General features: G+C 37.9%; 1 long non-coding RNA gene across 1 annotated transcript; it reads right to left on the reverse strand.

The window, feature by feature from the left end:
• Positions 1 to 3,719: 3,719 nt before the first annotated feature.
• LOC138135416 (uncharacterized) lies at positions 3,720 to 5,128 on the reverse strand. The gene is made up of 3 exons (XR_011160975.1): positions 5,074 to 5,128; positions 4,161 to 4,997; positions 3,720 to 4,089 (listed from the first exon to the last, which is right to left on the reverse strand). It is a non-coding gene; the product is annotated as an uncharacterized lncRNA (long non-coding RNA).
• Between the last annotated feature and the right edge of the window lie 22,111 nt (positions 5,129 to 27,239).

Genomic DNA, 27,239 nt, shown 5'->3' on the forward strand with positions numbered 1-27,239 from the left:
TCTCTCAGCAGATGCTATCCAGTGGTATAGCTGTGATAAATGCGAATACAAAGCGAAATATGACCACCACATTAAAGAACATGAAACAATTCATCTCTCAGCAGATGCTATCCAGTGGTATAGCTGTGATAAATGCGAATTTAAGGCGAAACGAAAGACCTACCTAACGCGTCATAAGAAAAGTCATCTCCCAGCAGACGCTGTCCAGTGGTACAGCTGTGATAAATGCGAATTTGAGACGAAACGAAAGGACTACCTGCAACGACATAAGAAAAATCATATTATAACAGCTCCTGTTCAATGGTTGAGTTGTGATACGTGTGAATTTAAAACGAAAAGAAAGGACCACTTAAAACTACATATGATAAAGCATCTGCCAGCAGATGCTGTTAAGTGGTATAGCTGTGATAGGTGCGAATTTAAGTCGAAACGAAACGACAACCTAAAACGACATAAGGAACGACATAAGTCTAGTTTGTCTAGTGATGTAGGTGTGATAAATGGGTATTGAAGATAAACCAAATGTACGGGAATTAAGATAATGTTCACCAAATTAAATTATACATCCCTAGCGTTGTCCTTCAAAAAATTAAATTAACATCAAAAATTCTTAGTGGACACCAAATGATACTTTGGAAAATGAGAACAGCGTCACCAAAATGGCAATGTTTCGTATTGTTTTACTGTTGCTTGCATTTTAAATCCTAAATGTCTACCGATTTCACTAAATGTTCACCAAATGTTGAACGCTCAGGTTACGCCCCTTTACTGCAAATGTAAATATTCACGCCATCCGTTTATACAGGTGTCCCAAAAAAAAAGACGAGTCCGTAAGTCTCTTATTTATTGGAGGATTTTAATTATTTATACACCCAATTAAATGGTTATGAATAGGCTACAAAAAGGCATAATAAATTCCCGTATAGCCCTAAGGGCTTCAAGACTAAACTGTCAAAACATTTTTTTTAAATGAGAACACATAATTTTTTTTAGTAATTCTAATAGAGATTCTTATTCTGAAAACAACAATGCATCACAAGTATACCTACACTTACATACCAAAAATACAAAAAAAAAAGTTGTAAACAAACGCTACTATCGTCTATACTCCATTTTGCGCTAATCATTGGCCGCATATCTGCGCAATCCCATATGTTATTATTTGTCATTTTTCTAGCTAACTTAATTTGGTTATTACATTGTAATGCAATGCATTTTGATAGCTCGCTTGGTGGTCGTTATTTGTTTCAAAAGCTAGTTTTATTTTTTTTTATGTGAAGTTATACTTGTGATACATTGTTGTTTTCAGAATAAAAATCTCTATCAGAATTACTACAAAAAAATATGTATTCCCATTTGAAAAAAAATATTTAGACATCCTTTTCGAGAGGATTTCCCTTGCCATTCAACGTGGAAACGCTGCAAGCATTCGGAGCACTTTTCCAGATTCCGCAATATTATCGGAAATTTTTGTATTATAAAACAAAAATGTTATGTAATTATGTTATTAATATAAATTTCATTTTTCGTATATTTAGACAGTGTAGCCTTGAAGCCCTTGGAGCTATACGTGAATTTAGTAGGCCGTTTTGTAGCCTATTCACAATCATTTAATTTGGTGATAGATAATTAAAATCCTCCGATAAATAAGGGAGCTATGAACTCGTCTTTTTTTTGGAACACCTGTATTAAGCACTTGCTCAAATAAACTACTTTTACGTAAAATTATTTCGTTTATGTTTTTCCCTATTCTGTGATATAAAAAAACGAAAAAGAGGACGCCCAGCAAACGCTAAGAAAGCCTGACTAATGCAATAGTGCTTGTGTAGGCAAATGCTAATGCTATGATGCGAGTGCGAGAAAGATAACTCTCGCATAGAGAGACAGCACACAAAAGTAATAATAATACTGATACTAATCAAATCACCAATCAATATAACACATCAGACTTGATGCAGTGTCAGGATGTCGTAATTTAGTAATTGTCAGTAGATGAAATAATTGGGTGAACATTACTTTAACAATGGTGTCGTGGCGGCTTGAGTCGTGGATCGAGGTGATCGTGGTCTGCACATCTATCACAGGCTTACCTCCTGTAAAATAATAAAATGGGGTGGTGAGTAACCAGTTCGCTGAAAGTGTTGTGCGAGCACAGCCAACACATATTTACAATAATGAATCACACACACCTTAAATATGGTACCATCGCAACGTCAACTCTTAATACCTTTGGTGATTGTCAAATATTATTACATATTCATTGAGCTCTAGTACTTTAGGTCATTATCAATTAACATTAACTAATTGAGCTCTGTCCAGGGTTATGGGAAAGACTAGGGTTCACACAGAACCCTCTAGGACTCAGTCCTCATCTCAATAAACAACTGTAATCAAACGAGGCGCCCTGATAACACTCAGCGACCCTCAATCAATTGTGATCACCATCGCGACGAAGGTGTGCAATGAGTACAAGTACTCGCTCCGCCCGATACACAGATGAGCAGCCCTGATAACACTCAGCGACTCACTCAATCTGTCTCACATCCACTGGCAGCTCTCCGGTCTCTGCCAGTCCAATAGATCACAATCAATTTCACACCACTAGCAGCTCCACAGTTGCCGGAAACAAAGGAAAGGTGGACAGTCTAATTAATTAGCTCGACATGTCGGGGCTCAATCATATCAAAGTTAGGAATCTCATCAACTGTCATTACAACTCTAATTAAATTAACAACATGATCACCCTCAATGGTGAAAATAACATTATCTCAATTAATTATAACTCACGAGCAGTCCTGATCTCAGTCAGCGACTCTCAATTAACGATTAATCACGAGCAGTCCTGCTCTCAGCCAGCGACTCTCAATTAATTATTATTATTAATCACGAGCGGTCCTGATCTCAGTCAGCAACCCTCAATTACTTGTAGATTACGGGCAGTCCTGATCCCAGTCAGCGACCCCCAATTAATTATAAAACATTTAAAGACTCACAATACTAATTGTTAATTATGGCCATGATCGTTATCAAAATCAATTATTAAACTAGGTAAACTCACCACAACACCAACAGAAACAGGTCACTCAGTGATACACTCACCTTATTGAATATTTTCACACCACCACAACTTCTGCAGGAAAATCGGGTTCAAAATAACGACAGCGATCGAATTTTGTGTCTGAACGACTGTTTATTTCCACTCCCTAACGCTTTCTTAACAAAGAAATCTAATCGGTATCAATCACGTAACGTGTACCGTCTTAAAACTATGAACTAAAAAAGGAAACAAAAACGGAAAAATCACGGCCACACATTGCTCCGTCCTACAGATTCGGCCATCCTGCAACCATCTCGTCCCGAGATGTCATTCGTCGGTTTCATCGTCACTGTCTTCTGAAAGAACGACCCCGTCTTCGCCGCTTTCGTTAGCCGTTGAGTCGGAAACACCTCCAGGTGTGCACCATGGTTTCATGTGGTCAACAGCAATGACTCTGTTGTAAATTGACTTCTTCGAGGTTCGATGGGAATCTTCCATGTCTGTGACCACATATCGATCGTTAGGTAACACTTTACTAATTACCATGGGACCACTGAACGGGGGTTGTAGTTTTCGACTGGTGCCCGTAGCCGTCGAGTTTTTCTCGATTGCGACCAAATCGCCTTCTTTGTACTTTCGTGGAGCCTTCCTTTTCCGGTCAAAAGACTCCTTTTGTTGTCGCTGTGCCGCCTCTATCTGTTTAGCAGCGTCCTGTCTTGCGGCTAGCAGGTCCTCGATCACTGATGGTATTTGAGAGACTTCGTCTCGTAAGACGACATCGGTACCACTCCGGGGTGTAAATCCAAATAATAATTGGCTTGCTGTTTTGCGCGTTGATTTATTTACGACGTTATTGATGGCAAATTGGACAGAGCGCAATTGTTCGTCCCATCTTTCCTCTTCTAAGACCGATGTAAGTAATGCCGACAGAATTGTTCTGTTTAGCCTCTCAACTTGGCCATTGGCTCTGGGTGTAGCTACGGCGTTGGTGACGTGCTTGATATTATTTTGCAGACAGAATGTTTTAAATACGTTGGCTGTAAACGCGGTGCCTTGATCGGAGATTAGTATTTTTGGTACCCCGTACGTAGCAAAAATATCGCGAAAATACTCAATTACGTACTTCGCTTTTGTAGATTTCGCTGCCCGTAGAAAGATGAATTTTGTGAATGCGTCTATACCCGCAATAATGAACATGTGACCCTTTCTGCTTCTGGGGAATGGACCCAAGTGATCGACGTGGAATATATTTAGGGGCTCTGCTGTTTTCTTTATTGGATGTAGAAAACCCTCTTTCTTCCCTGATATCCGTTTGTTGTAAAGGCACGGTATGCAGCAGGCAATATATTGTTCCACATACTTGCGCATTCGTGGAAACCAATAGTTCTCGGATAATCTATACAGTGTCTTTTCCACCGCAAAGTGACCAAAATCGTCGTGCGAGGCCCGAACTACTTGCTGCCTCATTCCGCGCGGAACTACCCATTGTATCCCGCGTGCCGTAATTCTGTAAACGCGGCCGTCTCTTAGGGCATAGTCTTTGTATACTCGGAATTCTGCTTCGGTTTGCGGTGGTTTAGATAGAATTTTATGAATATCCTTGATCTTCTGATCGGTTAACTGGCCCGACAAAACCCAATCTGCTTGCTCGATGCGCAGTATCTCCTCTTCTCCAGCGTTGGTAGCGGGCGGGTTTCTACTCAATGCGTCGACATGCTTCATCCGCGTACCTGGTCTGTACTTGACTTCAAAACTAAATTCCTGGAGTTGAAGCCACCACCTAGCGATACGGGGTATGATTTGCTTTTTCACGCTGGTCGCCTTCAAAGCATTGCAATCCGTGACCACAGTAAACTGTATTCCAAGCAAATATGATCGGAATTTCTTTAGACTTTCGACAACTGCGAGAGTTTCAAGTTCATATGAATGAAATTTTTGTTCCCCGTTGGTCGTTTGACGACTAAAATAAGCGACAGGGTGTAGACGGGTATCCGATGTTTGATATTGCAGCAATATTCCTGCGAGGCCTAGCATACTTGCATCAGTGTGTACTTCCGTTGTCAGCTCCGGGTTAAATAAAGCCAACGTCGGTTTCGTCGTTAAAGTGCGCTGTAATTGTCGAAAAGCTTCCTCTTCTGATACACCCCAATGCCACGTGACTGTTTTCTTTGTCAGGTTGGTTAACGGCTTCGCAATGATGGCAAAATCCTTTACAAAGTGTCTGAAGTAACCAACCAAACCGAGGAATTGTCGAACCTGGTGCACCGACTTCGGTGGGGAGTAATGCTCTATTGCATCGGTTTTGTCCTGTCCGGGTCTCACTCTTCCGTCTCCGATGTCAAATCCAAGAAAAGAGATCTAAACTCGTGAAGTAGGTGCCCCCTTGCAATCTGTCTATTTGATCGTCGATCCTGGGCAGAGGGTGATTATCCTTCATTGTCATCGTGTTTAGTTTGCGGTCATCTATGCATAGTCGTTGCTCCCCGTTTTTCTTCTTAACTAACAGGACCGGTGAACAATAATTCGAGTCGGACTCTCGGACGATGTTATGTTCCAACAATTTATCGACCATATTTTTCACTATCTCTTGTTCGGATCTAGCCATTCTGTATGGTTTATAAGAGAACGGTTTGTGCTCTGTCAGTCTAATCTCCATTTCGGTGGATTTAGCGCATCCAAGCTCACTAAATGATTGCGCGAAACAGTCTCGAAATTCTGTGATTAGCGCAATCAATTCCTGTCTTTGGTTGCTGGTGATGGGTCCGACTTTGATTTCGTCTAGTGGCAGGTCGGTTAACGGTAAGTCCGTCAATCGCAGAACATTCTCTGTGGCTAATTTTTCCGGGACGCAAGGCCAGGCTCTTGCGAATACGTCGTTAGTCTTAAACATTATGTCGTTATCTGATAAATTAATGCAGGGGACCGGTGCAGGTGTCTCTTTGGAGACCTAGATCATTGTCCGTGGTATACAGTGCTCTCGTCCCTCCTGCGCCCGTATGCTCGCTTCGATTACTAGTTCGCCGTCGTAGTCACCACCAGTGACAAAGACATGTCCTACATGATTGGACGGTATCACTGTCGTTCGAATAACCTGAAGTTTGATTTTCTTGATGTCTGGTTCCAGCTCTATTGATGCAACGGTGGGACTACTTGTCATAATTTGCAGTGACGAATTATCCTTGACAACAATAACTTCCGGCAATTCAGTGAACGTTCTCCCGATGAGTACCGGTACAATTTGGGCTGCATCAGGTACCACATGTACCTTAACGGGAGCCTCGACTTGATCCACCGAAATCTTGATTGTAGTGGTACCCAAGGTCACCTGTCCACCGCCGTAGCCGCGGAGTAATGTCTTATCGGTAGGGTCATACCGTATACCTAGGCGTTGAATTTCGGACAATTTTATTGTTGTACAGGAGCTCCCCAGGTCGATGTAAGCGGTTGAGGGGGAACCGTCGAGTAGAGCGTCCTTATAAAATTTGCTGTTGGGAGATTTCGGCGACGATGACTGTGCTAGTCACGCGATCGGCCTCGCCGGTTGCCCGGATTTCTTCGATGGACAATCCGCCTCGAAATGTCCGGCCTTGTGACAAACGTAGCACAGTTTACCTCTTTTATCCTTGTTCCTGTAACATTGCCGCGAGGTGTGCCCCGTCTTTCCACAAATGAAGCACTTGTAGATGGTTTTTCTGGCACCTGTCTCAGCCCCCTTATAAGATTTGGTCTTGTGATCGATTTTTGATGACGACGCACGTTGGCTATTCCTGGGTGTTTCAACTAACGAACATAGGTACTGATACAGGGCTTCGGGTGTTTGATGGTTTCCGGCTCTTGCCCCGGTTTTAACAATCACGTCGTCAATACCTCCGATGATGCAGGACACGGCGTCAGTGCCAGTGATCTTGCATGCGTTTAGGAGTGCTGTCATTTCGTGGAAGTACTTCGCGTAGCTCTCGTCGAGACGCTTGCGACGGCGCATCATTGTTCCTAGATCCTCGTAAAAGTCCATTTTTGACGGGAAGGCTGGATTTTATCCTTCCACTGCGTCCAGGACCATTTCAACGTTGGAAGACCTTTATACCAGGTCTCTGCAAGGCCACGTAGTTTCGCGAGGGCGAAATAGATCGTTGCCTCCTCGGACCAATGGAAAATTTCTCGTAGTTCGTCCACTTTCCCGCACCAGGCCACGGCGTCCTGTCCCACATCCTCGGGGTTAAATATGGGAATAACCTCGCCTTTGGACGAAAATCCCGAAGATTTATTAGCCGTCTGCTGAATAAACGTCGCCATGACGTCCGTTAAGCGGTCAATAGAACTTTCCGTCATGCTCGGCTCGTGAGTACGGCGGCGTCTGTATCTTCTTTCTTCGGGAGAGGTTGATTCACGACGACTGCGTCTTCGTTTGTGATTTTACAATGGCGGACAAAACCTTGGGCTTGGTAAATATTGATTGAGGATTTTCGGTTTTGACTTGGTATCTTAGGTTATCGTCACGACAATTCCACCATAACCCTAAAATTTTTGTGTCGCCGTTTTTATCAAAGTTGATTAAATGCAAATCAGCGTTATTTAGGTCCGGCAGAAGTTGGTCGTGGTTCGCCGCGAATTTCCTGAGTTCGAATCCGCCGCTCGCTAATAACCTTGTTAGTTGTTCGCGTATTTGATTGGTTTCTTCTATGCTGTTAGCGCCGGTTAATGCGTCGTCCATAAAGAAATCGTTTAATAAGGCCGGGTAAGCTGCAGGGTATTTATCCTTTTCTTCTTCTGCGAGTTGTTGTAAGCAACGTATCGCGAGAAAAGGTGCGCAATTTAACCCGTAAGTAACCGTTGCCAGTTGATATTCTCGAATCGGTATATCTGGACTTTCTCTCCACAAAATGGTTTGATATTTCCGATGTTGATCTGCGACAATTATCTGCCGGTACATCTTGTTGATATCCGCCGTGAAAACGTACTGGTGCGTCCGAAACCGAATGATGATATCAAACAAGTCGTTTTGTAGTTTTGGACCGGCCATAACCGCGTCATTTAGACTAACACCTGTGGTCGTTTTCGCGGAGGCGTCGAAAACTACCCTCAGCTTTGTGGTGGTGCTCGTTTCCTTCGGGACCGCGTGATGCGGAAGAAACACCCGTTCGTTAACGTTCACTTGAGTTGGTGGTACTAGCTCCATATGATTGAGTCGGATGTACTCCTCAATAAATTCCGTGTAATCACGCTTCAACGCTGGGTCTTTTCGGAACTTATTTTCCAATGATAAAAAACGTTTTATGGCCATCTCTTTCGAGACGCCGATATTGGGGCCATTTAGCTTGAATGGTATTTCGACCGTAAATCTACCCTCAGCATTTCGAGAACACGTGTTTTTGAAATGGGTTTCGCACTCGATGTCCTCCTTTTTTACAATTACGACCCTTTTGTTCGTTGGATATTCGTCCACGTCCCAAAATTTGGAAAGTTGTTTATTGATGGAGTTACAAAGAGTCCCGTAAGATGGTTTACGACCTGCAACCATATCGCCCCCAACAACCCACCCCAGGATCGTTTCTTGCAGATGTGGGTTGTTTCGAGTGGCCTTGATTTGGCCGACACTTAAAACACGCCAAAAAATAGTGGACCCCAATAAAACGTCTATTTTTCTGGACACATTGAATCCTGGGTCCGCCAGATTTATGTTACCCGGAATTTGCCGTGATTCGAACTCAAAGGAAGATAAGGGTAATTCTTCCGTAATTTTATTTAACACCAAACAATTGATGTGAGCATTGAATGGGTTATGTAGCGATTTGAAATGAATTTGCGCTAACTGCCGTGCACAACCCTGCAACCCTTCTACCGTCGTTATCGGCCAGTTAACCGGCTTCGTTCCGATCCCTAACCTTTTGACCGTTTCCTCACTGATGAAGTTAGACTGGGAGCCTGGGTCTAATAGCCCACGGCATCGCTGCCAGTTGCCCTGACTATCGCGAATTAAAATCTCCGCCGTTGCGAGTAGATTTTGTTTGGCTTTTCCGAATGATGAGTAAGTTACTACTGAAGTCTGCACGTTATTTTCTATATGCAAAAGAGAATTATGTTTCTCTTTGCAGTACCGACATGCTCGCGATTTGCATTGTGAGGCTTCGTGGCCTTTTCGGAAACAGTTTTCGCAGACCTTCCATTCTTTGACCTGTGTGACCCGCTGCGCGATAACTAAATTCAAAAATTGAGGACATTGGTACAGTCCGTGCGCCTCTTTGCACATGTAGCACTGTATTTGTTTGTTTGTGCTAGCGTTGCACAGCGTCCTGTCCTTGCTGAAATGATTCGCGGAGGTCTTGTTATTTGATTTGGGCGTCGCGTTGTTGGTTTTTGCGCTCTGTTGCTCTGCGACGCTGAGCGATTCCAAAGTTACGCATTTTTTCTGCAAAAAGGATTTTAACGTCTCAACAGTCGGTGGATCCGGACCCAATTGAGCTTCCCATTCGCGCTTTGTGAAACAGTCCATTTTCTGACTTATGATAGGTACTAATAAACCCGACCAATGTTCCGTGGGTTGCCCTAGATTCGTCAACGCTGCGAGGTTGATGTTGAAATCGTCAACTAATTTTCTCAGCGACTGATACGAGTTTTTCACCAACGGTGGCAGGTTTATTATGGCGTACGCGTGTTCTTGGATTATAAGGCGTTTGTTTTCAAATCCCATGCTACCCTATAGTTTGCCTCTGAAACCGCAATTGATTCTATTGCCTTAAGGGCTTCGTCTTTTAAGCAACTTCTAAGGTAGTGGAATTTCTCGATACTCGTGTTCAGGTTGCTATCATGTATCAACGCCGTGAATGTGTCGCGAAATGACAACCAATCCCGATAATTACCACTGAATGTGGGTAATTCTAGTACGGGCAATCTAACATTGCTGTTACCGGTACCATGGCTTGATACGGATGGGGTGAAGCTCGTCGCGGCTTCATTAACGGTGGCGGTTTCTATTTTCCCTAAAATGGTGGATTCAATGTTGTAGTACGCGTTCTCAAAATCGGCGCGCTCGTTGCCTTGTAAGGCCGTTTCGTCGAGTATTTCGATTTGTAATCGAACCGCGTCAAATTCTTTGAACGCCTCCCGTAAATTCACGAGACGTGTTTTTAGCTGGAAAATGTTACCGTCGCCGAAATCCCTTACGAAGTTAGATACACGCGTGACGGCGCTCTTGATTGTACCACGACGTATTCTAAGTGATTTCAATTCTTGCTCGTTAGCCATGTTTTTTGGAAATGTACACACTAATCAACAGATAAAAAAGGCATGCACTCTACCTTTGCCTTTGTCGCTGTGGCTTCCTCGATGTCGATACGATCCGGCTCGAAGGACCAATGTTTGGGGCCTCATGGGGGCTCCAGGAATTGTTCGAAGCCAAATGGGGCTCCTGGGTTTGCTCAGCCTAATGGAGGCTTCAATGGTTTGACTGTAGGCGCGCGTGAACTGAAACATCGTATCGTTTTGCGTAAAACGTTTATTTACATTTATACAATTCTTTGAACCGTACGACCGTACTCGAGATGTTGGGTAAAATGCCTTCTGACTTGTGACTCTGACTGTTCTACCCTGAGTCCATCTCGGTACTGTCGTCTCAAATCTCTGTCATTCACCCACGCAGGGGTGGTTCTCGTTTTGAAAGGAGGGGGGTGGCTCTACGCCCCGACAATTTGTTAGTAGTATTTTATTTGACGTTACAAGGTACTCCTGTCAGATCAATCATTAAAAAGTTAACATTTAGACTTCACGTTTCTCAGGTCCTCTCGGGCTGTTGATGTTGCTATGGAAACTTTAAAAAACGGGCGTTTTTGAAAGTTAGATTTATATACGCTGAGGCGTGCTTTAATTAAGCAAAATAGGTTACCAATAAAAAATAGTATATTATGAATTATGATACAAGTTTATAAGGAAGTTATAAACGTGTATCATACGCTATTTTTTATTATACCTGTACTACTTACAATCTGAAAATTATAACAAAAAAAGTAAATTGAAATACCTTTTTCGAAGTAATCTGTGTCATTAATTATTTATCATTGTTCAAAATGTAGGTGAATTTGTTATTACCTAAGCAACCCTTAAAGCTTTAGTGTTTTAAAGACCCTTTTTCGCACGCATTTTAGTGTCAAAAACAGGGATTATGATTCAGGTATAATAAAAAAACAATTTTTCTATGTACCATTTTTTAAATTAACGAGCACAGGTTCTGACAATGGGCAGTATAATTTTTTCGGCCTCCGTCTAGAAACACTGATTTTTCATTCGTCTAAATCGTCTGGAAACTAGTATTTCCCTGCCTAGGCAAGAAAATCGACACAGGAATTTTCAATGAAAGATTTTAGGTTGGCAGCACAAAATGTCAGTGTCATGCGGCATTTTTGTACAATTTTTGAAGTGTAAAATATTTATGTCGGGCAAATTTGTATCCTTTATCGCAAGCTGTACATTGTGTATATAGTCCATTTTTTTAAATTATAGTCCGATGAGCTTAGTCCGAATCAAGAAGTCGACATGACCTGCGTCTGCTTTCGACATTTGACAGCAGTGCATGGTGCTACCAATATTTGAAAATTTATATTGGCATCTTGGGACAAATATTACAAATTTCAATTTTTGAAATTTTGAGTTGTGTTCTTTCGTGCTTTCATGATTTTTCTGCAAATTCATTCCTCCGTTTTCAATTTGTTTTCCAAAAAAACAGTTCTTTTCAGAACTCTTTTGATAACTATTTATCAACTAATAGGTAAAATATATTAAAAGTTGTTGAAAACAACACTAAACAACCAGATTTGGACTGTCGGCAATGCCACGTAAGGTCAATGCTCTTACACGCTAATAAGAAATTTGTTAATGTATTTTACACGGGAACGAGATAACAATGGTCCACTTCTGCCAGTGGCTGCTGTTCAAGAAAGAGTTGCGTAGCTTTTCCTTGGCATAGTCGGAAATTTCAAGCAAAATTAAACGAAATGATCACGAATGTAGTTAAAACCTAACCTAAAAATTTGACGTCGCTAATGGAATAAACGTACAACTCGCGTCTTGCTCTAATCGCACATCATGCCAAAGCGAGATGCATAGTGGGACGGACTTAACGAAATACGTACAAGAATCCAATAGCTTGTTTTACATTATGTTGAAAAGAGATAGCAATATAACAGTTACTCTGCTTATTAATTGATCCATCGGACTATACCTAATTAAAAAATTGACTATAGCAGTAAGGGCCGAGGGGGGTATCAAGCGATGGGTTAGGAATAACAGAAACGACGACGACGCTTTTGAATATTTGAGGAATTGGTTGATTTTTGTCGTGACAGTCGCTTCTTGAATCCTTTGTGTTGACAATGGAAGAAAAATAAATTCCCTATCTGGTAATTTTTTAACAAAAATGATTATACAGGGTGGTCCCGATATAACCTACCAGAAGAAATCCAGTAATAGGTGACGATGAGTAGAACTCATACACAAAAAATGTTTCTAATAAAAGTCTTTTCGTTTTCGAGATAAAAATAATTGAAAATTTGGTCAAAATTTGCTGTACGCTAATGAGTTAATCGGTTTTAAAAAGGTAATTCTAGTTACTTGGCTGCAATTTCTTTAGCAACGGTACCTGTAACACCAATGGCATTTGTCAAGTTTAATTTTAAATTTGCGAATCCTTCAAAAAGTAATGAAATTCACAAAACAAGACTACGCCAATTTGCATTTACTCTATGGCGAAACACGTGGTAATTCAAGACCGGCAACGCGACCATATGGGGAGCGTTTTCCTGAAGGAGTGGAGCTACATCTGCATTTATGTGAGGTTGGTTCTGACTGATTCCAATACGATGGTGTACCCGATCCTCCATTTAACCCTCTGGATTTTAATTTTTGGGGTCACACGAGAGATTTGGTATACGAAGTTGAAATAAATACAAAAGGCCAACTCCAGAAACGCCTAACAGACGCCGCAAACCAGATTCGTAAAAACCCAGAAATGCTGAATTCTGTTTATGAAAATTGGTACCGGCGTACTCAAATGTGCTTAAATGCCAACAGAAGGCACACAGAACATTTATTATAAAATAATGTTTCTAGTCTAGTTTACCTTTCATTAGTTAGTAGATATTCTCAATTAGAGTTGAAATTACGAATATGTAAAGTGTAAATAATTTGAATTAGGTTCCCTAATAAATCCGTTAAAGTGATCAAGTATATTACTTATATATACAGGGTGTTTTCGAAGTTGAGGGGTTCCTTGTAACACGAGATACTATACATTATTCTTAAGAATTTTAGCCCAAATCTTCTTAGTAAAATGTTCGTATTAACGGAGATAAATGATTGAATATTTTTATTGTTTTCTAAAATTTTGAGTCCGGTCCTGTCTATTTCTCCGCTGTACTAGATTAATAACTGACGTGGCCCAGGATGGTGTCTTTCTGGAAATCGCTCTGCGTACTCTCTGGACGCCGCACCTGCATTCTGATAACGTGATAACATTGCCCATACATTAGCAACATATCTGTGAGCTCATTATTTTCGTAATGATAAAGCCATTCCGACTAATTAGATGACAACTCTGACAGTATTTTTGATTAACGTCCATGCTCATTTGATTTTTTTTGTCAATTCTAATTTCTAACAAATCAGCGCAAATTTGAGCAGGACCGGTTTCAAAAATTTCAAAAAAATTAACTTATTGTATCTTCATTGCGGTACACATTTTACTAAGGTGACTTTGGCTAAAACTCTTTAGAACAACGCATACTATCACAGGTTAAAAGGAACACCTCAACTTCGAAAACACCCTGTATTATATATAATATTATCATATTACTGTCACTGCCAAAATGAATGAATTTCCAAAACGAAGTAAAGCATCAATAAGCAAGCAGACGAAGCAGCACATTTTAAAGGCTTTCAACAAAATTAAGAAATAAATTACTCATGGAGACAATGGAAACGTAAATACGTAAAGTACAAAATTGTAGAAGCAGTGGCGAATGTTTTTTCGGTAAATCCTAATCTCAAAATAAAACTCTTCCTAAGTGCTGCACAGGCTTCAGTCCCAGAAGTATGTATAGAATTTTAAATGAAGGACAAGAACAAGGTTTATGGGAAACTTTAGCATCCATGACATATCCACAAATATTGTTAATTTGGTTGAAGATTCCGATTCGGAGTTGGAAAACAGCGACGATGACGAGGATGAGTAGCAAAATACAAAATTATTTCATTGTTACGTTCAACTGCCTTTTGGTATTTGGGTAGTGCAACTTTGCTTTTTTCTTCAAAATAATTAAACACATTTAGTTTCACTATACTTTGAATTGGACCAGTTTTGACAGAACAAATGACGTGACCCATAACCTACCTTGTTAAAAGCCCAAATTTGCGGTAAAAAGATGTGTTCACAAGACAAAAGTTACTAAATTTAGTAACTCTAGTTTGTCATTACATTACAAAAGTGAATTGATTATAAATATGTACAACAATTTTATTTAGAATTAAAATAAAAATTACAATTGGTTAAATTCGAAAAACAAATACCAGAAGTTATACGCAATTCGTCAGGTATGTGAACATTCGAAGCTCCCGAAGACGATGAAGCAGTAACAGTTTCATTAAATTTCTTTTTTTTTAAATTTGGGTGTTTTCCTGATCTTCTCCACCTGCTAGCAACTTGCAGATCTTCTTTTTATTCTCTAAAGAATCATCTACGTATCCTTCAGCTACATTTGAGGATTTCCAGGCTCCATGTCTTTTTATAACCGACATATCAGCTCCTGCATTAGCTAATAAAGACGCTGAAGTTCTTCTAAAGCAATGTCCAGTATATTCTTTTGCACTTGGGAGTGCAATTTTACTTGGGAGACCACCGAAGGTATTGATGCCCACTGGTTGCACGGTACATCTTCCCTTTGTATAATTTATAAAAAATCTGGTATGAGGAGTATGAGATGGGCGCAGTGTTGCATATTTGCGAACCATATCCACCAAGTTTAGGTCTTTGAAATGTCCTTTTGTTACTGTGAACTCACGAGGCACTTTTGTTTTAGTGATCGGCAACATAATTTTCATAGATTCTCCTAAATCTTCTACATCATTTACTTTTAAATTGAGTAATTCTTGCCTCCGACAAGCTCCCGTAATTCCTATTATTAAAACCACCTGAAAACAAAAAATAAATAGTAACCAAACTTATACGACAAAAAGAACTCTTACTTTTTGCATTAAGTAATCTTCGTCATTTGCTGTTGTAAGAAACTCTTCAATATTTTCCTTACTGAAGCTTTTGGATTTCTTGGCGCGATATCCTTCACTTTGTCGTTTCAAAAAGGCGATCAAATTTGTGTATTTACTCAAATCAAGATTTTTGTTAATTGAAATCATGGTTCTTAACATGGAATATACACTCCACAACGTTGAGGGCTTCACAATTTTTGATTTTTCAAGGAAGTACGCCAACATCACTTTCTCATTAATGCAATTTACTTTTTGTTTAGACCTCCATTCTTCGAAACGGCTGTATGTTGTCTCGTAAGCGACGCGAGAATTCTGGGGGATTAAATTTGAGACGGCCTCTTGTGCAGCAGTTTCAATACGCTCTAGAACGTTGTCTTCTTTTGAATCACTCATTTTTTTTTTCCAAAAAGAGTTAAATAATCGCAAATTTTAAAAATGCGACAATCTTCAGATCGTTTTCGTTGTTTATTATAAAAATGACAGTAACCAACCAAATATTTTCAGCCACCTATCTTTTAAATTCAATTTATTCGCGGTAAAAATTAATTAATATTTTACTTAAATTTTGGCAAAATTGTAAAAAGCCTTGTATACAACTCGTTGCAATACGCTTTTTTTGCACACGACGTGTTCTCACACGAGCGCAGCGAGAAAATTCGCGTCTAGTGCGAAAAAAGTTTTCGTATTGCAACTTGTTGTATAAATAGCTATTTTCACAACTTTTTCGACATATTGAATTGTATTCTGTCCGATAGTTTAAAAAATCTTCAAACTTTGTTCCAAAAATGGTTTAAATATTTTCATCAGAACAAAATTTAACAGGGGGTATAAGTTTTACCATGCAATTCCCTATGGCAACAGTTAAAAAAAATGCACTGTATAGGTCAAATAATTGAATAATATGTTCCTTTTTGCTATTACGAAGTTCTGTTGTGCTTTCAAGGCCAGATTGAGATTAGAATATAAATTGATAAGAAATTAAAATAAATTAAAAATTACTAACGTTTGGACCATAATTGCCATTTGCTGTAAATTAGTCTTCTTGTTCCTTTTTTTAACGTTAGCAGAAAAACGGCAAGAATAAATTTTTAAATTAACTGACGCGGGTTTGACGTTTGACTTGAGCAATGTCCACTAGCTAAGCAAACTACGCATGTGCGACTCTTGTTAAATAACGATGTTCATGATAGACCGCGGCAATAACAATTATTGCTCAAATTTTGTGGGTAGAATAGGAGAAAATCATAAAATCGTTATGGACATTGTTACAACATTGCAGAGATAGCAATGTTGTTACTTGGCAACCTTGAATTAGACGAAAATCAGAATCGTACCGAATGTAACGGGTGTGTTTTTAAATTTGGCGTCGAAATAGGCGTTGAACTGTCGATTGTGAACGCACTATACAGGTTACGGATCATGGATCAGCTGTTTAAATCTTACACTTTACACGAGTGGTGCGATCTCAATCGACTCTCCAACGCCTACTTCGACGCCAAATTTAAAAAAACACCTTTATAGTCATACAGAAACTCTAGTGGAATTCGACTTTGGTTGTAAATTTATGTTTGTCACTTGAAAAATAGAATTTTATGGTGCAGCAATAATCCTACTGATAAATGCTAATGAGGGTTGGCAATTTGAGGTTCGCAATGTTAGCTTCAGGCAGGGATGTTACAGGTTACAGGTAGTGGTAGTTGTATTTATGACAACATTTATTAATTGATAATAAAATCGTATTCTTGGGTTGTTGTTAAATTTACAACCAAAGCCGAATTCCACTAGAGTTTCTGTAGGACTATACTTCGTGAGTTAACCTAACCTAAATACAAATTATTGACAAATGATGCACGAGAAGATTTGCACTACCAACTGGATCAGTGTTGCCAATCCACTATTTTGCTTCAATCATTTATAGTCACTCGGTAGGTATTAAATTACCTATAATACCGGGTGATTTTAAATGAATGTGACTTTTTTTCATAGGTTGGTAATATTATTGTTGGTTATTCTGCTTTTTAATGTGATAGTTGACATAAACATAGGCGTCCTCACCTATTTGACACAATTTATTAATACATAAAATGTCAAAATGACGTACGTACGCCAATGTGTTGATTAAGGAATCAAGTTTGCCAAAATAATTGATGAAAAATGTTCCCAAATTAAGAAAAAAAGTCACAATCATTTAAACCCGGTATATAAACTCCATCCATTTTCAATATACACTACTAAATCTAGTGATTTTAGTAACTTTTGTGGTGTAGGTAATAGGATACAACTTTTTTCTACTGTAAATGCAATGTCAGAGATAATAATTCTCAGGTTATGTGACTTTTGAAGAGGTTATAATGCACGATTATTCTCATTTTTGACAAATCTCTAATCGAGTCCCGCAATCAAGCAAAGTAAACTAGTTTCGAATATTTTACTTAAAATATGGTATCTACAGGTTAATATTACATACCGGCATTGAAACCAGCAAGTAGGTGTACCTTAATAAACATAAACAGATTTTAACGAAAAGATTTCAGAGCAGGACAAAGTGGAAGCATGATACATTCAAAATGAATAGTGCTCAGGAGCAAAACTTCTCAAGTCAAGCCTGAAGGCCGGCGGTCTTGTAATTAAAAAAAGCGCACAACGGCGTAAATATTTCTTCACTGTTCCATCGTGCGTCGTTTCCATTCTCTGCCTGTGCCCCCGATCAAGAAATTACTCCGTACTTTTCCTGCAGATATCTGCTGGAGATTGAAGCTAACATTTTAAATAGATCAATTTAAATTAAAAGTATTTATCAACTTACGGCAAAAATTTCCCCAACCATTCGATAAACTGGCATTCTCCCCAAATTTAGACCATTTACTTCCCAAATGTTTTTAAAACACCGGTAAGCACTTTGTTTTATCTCTAAAGTGAGGCATTTTCTCTTTATAACACTGCCTGTGGCCTCTATGATATCGCTACTTAATCGTATTTTTTTCAATAATTATAATCTGAGTGTCAAATTTTTTGAAAAATTCAAAACGCTCGCTTTGAATGTTCAATATTAGAAAAAATCAAACACTTTCATTGCAATACAAAAAAAGAAAATTCCCTAACAGTAATGTATACAGGGTGATTCTGAAATAAGTTTGTAAAAAAAATGTGGAGTATACTTCACACAAATTAGTTCTGCGTAAATGACTTTTAGAGGCGAAATCAAAAGGATGGAAATCACCCTATATTCTTGTATTTTCAACGCCTATATGAATAGGGAAAATTTGTCGGAATTTGTTCACTTCATTAGCAACCATTGTTACATCAACTCCACAATAAAGTCGTAGGCGCAAGCCCACTACTTTGTAAATGTTTCTATGGAAATGATCGAAAGGAGTTTGTGACTAACGGGCACCTTTTACCTTTGATTATTATTGTTGCTAAACTACCAAGATAATCAGATAATCACCTTTAACTCAGCAGCCTACTGTTAACTTTGGCCAAATTTTCAATTATTTGTATCTCGAAAACGAAAAAACTTTTATAAGAAAAATTTTATGTCTATGACTTCTTCTCATTATCACCAATTACAGGTTTTTTTTTCCAATCTTATTTCAGAATCACCCTGTATTGAAAATGGATGGAGTTTACAGTCCGTTTTTTTTATAATCAATTGTCAGTGTCAAAATACTGGAAAAGACCAAACTGTATATTAAAAATCATTGGTCCAGTTTTATCTCAGTTTCACCCCAGATTTCCCCTAGGTCATTATTGAGGTTATGTTGCATATATTTGTGAGCATATAATTATAAAGGAATATAATGCGCCTTAGCTACCTTCCCGATGCTTAGAAAGTCTTGCCATCTAAGTGAAACAAAACTCAAGTGTCATCTCACTCTTTGAGATTGCCCACAAATGCGCATGAGTAAAAGAACATTTCAAGGTGCAGCGATATGTTTTCTGTCGCATAATGTTGGCGAGAAAAATTGGGCACAAGGCGCATTATATATCTTTATAGTTATATGTTTGTGAGTTACTGAATTTGAGACATGTGTATCAATTAGAGATGAGCGATATTTCACTACCGGTGATTTTATCACCGTGACTCGGAAATCACGAGTAACCACCGTGATCAAATATTCGAAGTAACCGTGATTAGTGATTTCACTACATATTTTCTTAAATTCTTAAATCGCTGGTTATTATGCAGTTACTTGCTTGTCGTTACCCGACACACAACAAAATAGAAATTGTAACTTTAGCATTTTCCTATTTTTCCTTACAGAATTATGTAACCTGAAATGTTATTACCATCTGGCACTATTACAAAACAAAAGCTATCTTACTGAAAGGTAGCAATTTCTGCCAAGCTAAATCTGGAGTGATAACGTACCTGTTCTGTTCATGATAAGCCGGAGTGTAATAATACATTAATATTTATCTTTTAAATTATAGTTTATAAACTGCTTAAAATAACTGCAACTAAAGTAACTGCATCAAATGTGTGTATTGAGTGATTTAGCGATAACGATTTCCTGTAAAAATTAGTCGTGATCAGTGATCACGGTAACTGTTTGAAATCACGGTGACTGAGAAATCACGGTCACCAGGAACGACGTTCTTGAAAAATCACCGGATCGCTCATCTCTAGTATCAATGATGAAAGAAAAACGAACGAAATCAAAGACAAAAGAAACAATTTGTGTAATAAATGCAACAAATCGCAGTAAATATCGTATGATCAAAAAGTCTTTGGATCGCGGTAGCCATTAAATGTAAACACCATCTATAGAATTATTTACTTCTACTGTCCGTAGTTTTTTATGTGTACTTCAAAGTAGTGCTAATCTCTCACGGAACTCGTTTAAACATAAACGAGGCGAATAAATCCAATCACAATTTTTACCACGATTTCCATTACTGTAGTATGATATAATAATAATTCATTTTGAATTATAACCTGCTAACTTGAAAGTTGTCAAATAAATGTCAAAAATCATTGAAATAAATAATTTCCTAGATAGCTTGTTAATTCCACGGCTACTCTGATCCAAACACTTTTTGGTAGTGATGGATAAATGACCGGTCATTTATTTTTGGTCAAAGTTGACCGGTCCTTGATCGGTCAATTACCAGTCATATTTGCTGGAATTTGAACTTTTTGTTAATTTAAAACGCTTTAAAACTTTCAACACAACTGTGTGTGTGTATTTTCAGTTTTTTAGTTTCTTTTAAAATACTTAAACATTCGTTTAGAATTTTAAAAAGTAAAGTCCATTCACGTTGGATTTTCCCTGCCAAATTGTTGTCACGTTGCAAGCCTGCGCCTCCTTTCTTAGTAATTTTTACATTATCGTGTTTTATTCGTGATAGAGCGATTGAGAGCGATTTGACGTCTTTAATTTTGAATGTTAGTCATGTTAGTTTGACGTGTGAAATAAAGTCACAGATTTTTTAATAAAATTCTATTCCTGAGTGATTTTACCATGGCGAAAAGAAAAAAGGTTAATTTTAAAATTGCGTTAACCTTCCACAACTGACGTAATGTGACGAAACCCGCAAGCTAATACGGACTCAAGAAAAAATGCTTCAGTTCAAAAATTAATTAGTTAGAATCCTTTAATATTTAATGTATTGTATGTATTAACATGATTATAATCTATTACGACCTTTATTGAAAAGTTTTAACAATACGACGTTATTTTAAAGGTAATGTGTGCATCGAAAAAACTTAAATTAGAAAAAAAATCATTAAAAATCAAAATACACCTTTCTTTTGTGGTATGCAATTGTAACAATAGGTACATTCTTGAAACGTCACAACCACAATCAAAACGTATAAGTGTCTCTGAATAACTGAAATTTTATTGCCAAATTTGTTCCATCATTTAGATGCATTCCTTACTTCCATCGCTTCCAATAAAAGAAACTTCACACAATTTCCTATGCGTTCATTTTCTATAACTTATTCTGGTTCCTCATCACTCATCATGTTAGAAGGTTAAGTAAATGTAGTCATTAAGGGTTTTTTCACTTAATCAACAACGCAAGCAGAAAAATACAACACCAGTAGGTAGGAGTTATGGGTCTGTCACAATAGTGTTAATGTTAGTGGTAATGTTATAATGTTAGTGGAGATGGCAATGGTGATGTTAGTAGTCCAGTGTTCACAATAATGTTAACGGAATGTTACTCTTACAGCTGTCAACGTGGTGTGAACTGTCACTGCGCCTGCGCGTGCGTGAAATTTTCGATGGTGATTGGTAGATGTTAACGAAGATGTTAAAGAACCAGACATTTTCTGGATCTCTTAACATCGTTTCTAACATTAACATCACCATTACCATTATTGTGAACGGTTGAAGGTTTCACCAATGTTCTGAAGATTAACATTCTGGCTAACACTAACATTAACATTACCATTAACACTATTGTGACAGATACATTAGGTACCTATTGAATGTTCCTAATCCTATCATACCGATTAACAACTGACACTATTTTTAGTGCAAATGATAACAATCGGGATGTATTATTACCTATTGTTATCCTCTAAAAAGTTTAATAACAATATTTGAAAAATGACAGTTTCTTTGCTGACAGCGAATAACATAACCTCTACAGTCTACGAATGACTTGGTTAGTTTATCAGCCCGTATTGGTGACATACACAGCTAAAGCATTTTTGAACTAAAAATCACACCGCCACAATATTGAATTATTTGACCTTGACTAGGAAAATCCAACGTGAATGGACTTTAGGTAAGTATTTTATTAAATAGGTACAAATATATTGTACCTATGTTACGTTAAGAAGACACAAAAATGATTGAAAAACAAAAACCACTTTTTCCTAATACCTAGATAAAAAGCTTAATCGTTTTCCACTTTATTAAAGTTTTAGATGTTTCATTGTCATAATTTACTTATTTATTGTCATAATCGATTTCTTCATTGTCAGCAGGTACGTAAATGAAATCAGACAACCCAACATAACCTCATCTCATCAGTCAAACAGTCATCATATCCTATAACCTTCAACATTATGAGCGGGAAATTTAAATTTTAAAAATGACTGGTCTAATACGTCAAGTCATTGACAATTATTGACCGGTCAAATGGGTCATTGACTAAGTCAATTACCGGGCCTCACAACACTACTTTTTGGTCATACTATACAAATGGAACGTTATTTAGTGCTGGGAGCATTTCTCAAAAACTTTAGCATTTATATTTTTGTGATAGTCTCTATGCTCTACTTCTGAACTAAGAAGCATATCACAATTTGGTAAGAACCCTGTAGAAGTTCCAGCATGCAGAATTATGAACCTTTTACCGTAGCTTTTGCCAACTTTTGGAACACCCAATTATTATATTAGCTTTAAAATAATTGATATCTATTTTTCAAACAGACTTTAACTTTTTATTGTTAATTATAAATAGCTCTCGTCTGAACAACGCAATGTTAGGGCGCACTCAAGTCTCGCGATCATTATGATGCCACAAGTCTCGAATAATTCCTGACACAAGGGAACGTTTTCGTTCACCCACTGGCGCAATTGACTACCATTTTGGTACTAATATCCACGTTTCATCTTCACACTACCTAACTATTGCAAGTTTCTCACGTTCCAACAGTGGTTGTCCTGTGCCTTTCTTACGTGAAGCCATAGGTATTTTATAATTTTCACAGTGCAACAAAATTATAACAAACTTTTGGGCGGGTTACAAATTTAAATTGTCAAATGTGACAGTCGGTGACAATTTCAAAAGTCAATGTTCCAAACGTGATTTATAAAAATTCGCTGTTTCGTATTTTCTGCCAACCTGACAACACTTTGACAATTGATTATAAAAAAAAAAATGGAGCTTAAGTATCGTGTGTTCCACAAAAAACTCACTCGCAGCAAGCTATGACAAAAATGAAGTATGTCTTAGTACCAGATGTGAAATGAACTACTAAAGTAAATTTATAGGTTATCTGTCACAACTCACAATATGATGAAAATTTGTAAGTAACAAATGAACTATTTCCAATGATCCTAAAATCGACATGACCAGTCTATCTATCTCTATAGTCATGGCATACTGCGAGTGAGTTTTTATTGGAACACACGATACAATGGCCGGCAAAAAAATTAGCCATCACCTTTGTGTCACGTCAAAATCCAAATGTGTAATTAATGCTTTTTTGACACTGACATTTAAATGATGGCTAACTTTTTTTGCCGGCCATTGTACCACAGACAATTAAACATAGTAAGACTGTCTAGATCTATTCAAATTTCAGCGACGCGCGATACTAGCCGCTACTAGGGCCGAACTAGATGTATAATAAGTTGCATAATTTCTCAATTATTGCAATCGAATGTATAATTAGTTGCATACGGACATATTTTTTTTGTTTTTTTTACCTATTTTTCATATTTTGGTTTTATTTATTAAAAAAAAAAACAAAGACAAACAATTATCTAAACATTTTATTTCATTATTTTTAGAGTTGCTATTGTAGATGCACTTGCAAACAGTTACGTTTTGAAAACATCTGAAGTTTCAGGTTTTGCCGCTGAAATGGCTTGTAAACGCAAACATGGCAAATATAGGTCAATTATTTCGTCAAATTACATATTTAATAACATATTTAAAGGTTTAGCCTTTGAAACCTTAGGCCCTTGGTGCAAAGAAGCCATTGATTTCATTAACGTAATCGGAAACCGACTTATTGCGAAATCAGGCGATTCAAAATCAAGGAAATTTCTTTTCTAGATCATTTCCCTTGCCATTCAACGTGGAAACGCTGCGAGCATTCTGGGCACTTTTCCAGATTCCGCGTTATTATCGGAAATTTTTATATTGTAAAACAAAAATATTATGTACAGTTAATTTCAAAATTATAGAGTACACCTAATTTTCTACAGTGTGAAACATTTGTCTATGATCAATGTCAATTTTGACAAACAAAATGCCTAATCTAACTGAAAACGCGAAAGTGCTCATTCTTTCCAAATTAGAAGGGTTGTGAATCCGGAGGGTAGCCTACTATTATAACATTGCGAAGAGCACCGTGCAGAGGATAAAACAGACAATATTATGGTGTTCTAAAATATCAACGACATTTTATGTTTGTCAAACTTACCTAACCTATATAAAAAATACGACGTTTAATTTCGAAAAGGCATCTTTACATGTGGAAAAATAATAAATCGACTCCTTGATTTTTGAGGTATACTCTATAATTTTGAAATTAACTGTACTATTGCGGCCAAAAAATTTCGTCCACCCATTTCACAAAAATTGGGTGTAGTCAGGGCGGTCTCTATTTTAACAGGCCGTGACAATGACTTCAGAAAGTGTTCTGTGGAATGGCAACGTTGCTTCGCCAACCTTTAAAAAAAGTTACTACTTTTGAAGTTTTGTGATCACTCACTATTTTGTAGTGATGGATAAATGACCGGTCATTTATTTTTGGTCAAAGTTGACCGGTTCTTGATCGGTCAATTACCAGTCATTATTGGTCAAAAAGTAGGAACCAGTTAAACATCACAAAACGATTCCTTCAATGTCAAGGATTATTTTAATACCAAATAATGGTTCTAAATTCAATTTTTTATAAGATTTATTGATCTATAAATTATTGTTCTAAAATTGTGTAAGTGAGGTTAAGTTTTTTAGTTAAATTTAAAATGCTTTAAAACTTTCAACACAACTCTGTGTGGGTATTTTCAGTTTTTTAGTTTCTTTTAAAATACTTAAATACTTAAACAGTCGTTTAGAATTTAAAAAAGTAGGCTGTCGGAGACAGTCCTCCGAAGTCGCGGTCCCGGCGCTAGTGGGTTCGAATCCCATCGAAGGGGGAGGATTTTTTCGAAGGAAGGAACCTCCGCGGGGCCACGGATGTGTGTGTATGTCTATCAGGGGCTGACGGTAGGGTGGTGGAAGGAAGAGCGACACTCTTCCGACACTACCGGGAGGTCAGCAGGGCGGATGGGCCTCCCATGGATGTTGTGTGTTGTTGTATTCGTGTTGTGTCGTCCAGAAAAAGGAAAAAGGAGAAGAGAGGGTGGGCGTGGGTGACCGGGAAAAGTACTATGTCATTGTCTGTCAATTCAAAAAACAAAATTGTAATCCGTACTTTACTGTCATCATGATTACCGTCTTGATTATGAACGTTATTTTTTGGGTGGTAAATTTCAAAACTCAAAATTATTTTGTCATTTCTACTACACAGAACGTTTACCTCAGGTTATCTATGTACGATTGCTCTAATTTTGTTCATTCATGTCGAATTTTTGGAATATCTGAGCTTCAAACAGTTTAAATTGATTGTCAAACTGATAAGAATCGAAAGTGGGGTTACAATTCCTAAAGGTTTATTTACACTTTACTTGAATGTCAAGAAAGTGACGGTCAACATTTTTTGGCCGCCATAGTACCCCGGAGCCCCGCCGCACCACATAAGGAGAAAAACAAGCCGACCGTAAAAAGGTAAAGTCCATTCACGTTGGATTTTCCTCTCAAGGTCAAATAATTTAATTTTTTGGCTCTGTAATTATGTTTTCTAAATAGTGACATGCAGCTAACCAACAGAATGCGATTTAGCAATGCTCAATCCAACCTGTACGGTGTTTACCTGCATGTCACTATTTACTAAACATAATTACAGAGCCAAAAAATTTAATTATTTGACCTTGAGAGGAAAATCTAACGTGAATGGACTTTACCTACCTGATAGGCCAAGTGGTGAAAGGGGAAAAGGCTATTAAAAAAAAAAGAATACAAAAACCAAGACGTTTAAATATGAAATGTATACCAGCTGTCGATAGTGTCAATAAAACAAACCGAAATAGGTACAATTCAGTCTTGAAAATTTCATGTAAATTTTTTTATTGCCATCTGAAACAGTTATTGTTGCTCACCCTGTACTTAATTCGTTCAATGTACAGGGTGGTCCCGATATAACCTGCCAAAAAAATTCTGGGTCATTAGAAGGATCTAACAAGTCCAAAAAACCCCATTTTGTTAGGTCCAAAATAATGGGGATAAATTAACCCCTATCCACACCCATTCGACGCTGCTGACCACAAAAATACGTACCTACTCAGGAATTAATTGTTGGTGTTTGTAAGTATGACAGTATCTAAGCAACATAGGTACCTGAATCGTTTATGACAAATCTCAAATCTGACAAACTAAATCAAATTAATGACATTTATTGAAAACGCTGTACCTACACTGTGTGCGTTAATTCACCAGCTTATTTAGGTACAAAAGCTGATTTTGTAGACTGAGATGAATGAGTAATAAATAAAGTGGTGTTCCTCAATGTGTAAATAAATGTAGAGGTAGTGTGTGCAAAATTGTGGAAGAACTGTGTAACAAGAGTATCGTCTTAATTGTGGTTAAATAGCCAAAATAATGTATTGAATAAATTTATTTACACTTTACATATTCGTACTTTCAACTCTAACTGAGAATATCTACTAACTAATGAAAGGTAAACTAGACTAGAACAATTATTTTATAATAAATGTTCTGTGTGCCTTCCGTTGGCATTTAAGCACATTTGAGTACGCTGGTACCAATTTTAATAAACAGAATTCAGCATTTCTGGGTTTTTACGAATCTGGTTCGCGGCGTCTGTTACGCGTTTCTGGAGTTGGCCTCCTGTATTTATTTCAACTTCGTATACCAAATCTTTCGTGTGGTCCCAAAAATTAAAATCCAGAGGGGTTAAATGGAGGATCGGGGACGCCATCGTATTGGAATCAGTCAGAACCAACCTCACATAAATGCGGATGTAGCTCCACAAAAGTACAACAGGACGGAAGGACTCCTTCAGGAAAACGCTCGCCGTATGGTCGCCTTGCCGGTCTTGAATTACCACGTGTTTCGCCATAGAGTAAATGCAAATCGGCGTATTCTTGTTTTGTGAATTTCATAACCTTTTGAAGGATTCGAAAATTTAAAATTAAAC

This window comes from Tenebrio molitor, chromosome 7 (assembly GCF_963966145.1).
Source record: "Tenebrio molitor chromosome 7, icTenMoli1.1, whole genome shotgun sequence".
Taxonomy (NCBI): Eukaryota; Metazoa; Arthropoda; class Insecta; order Coleoptera; family Tenebrionidae; genus Tenebrio; species Tenebrio molitor.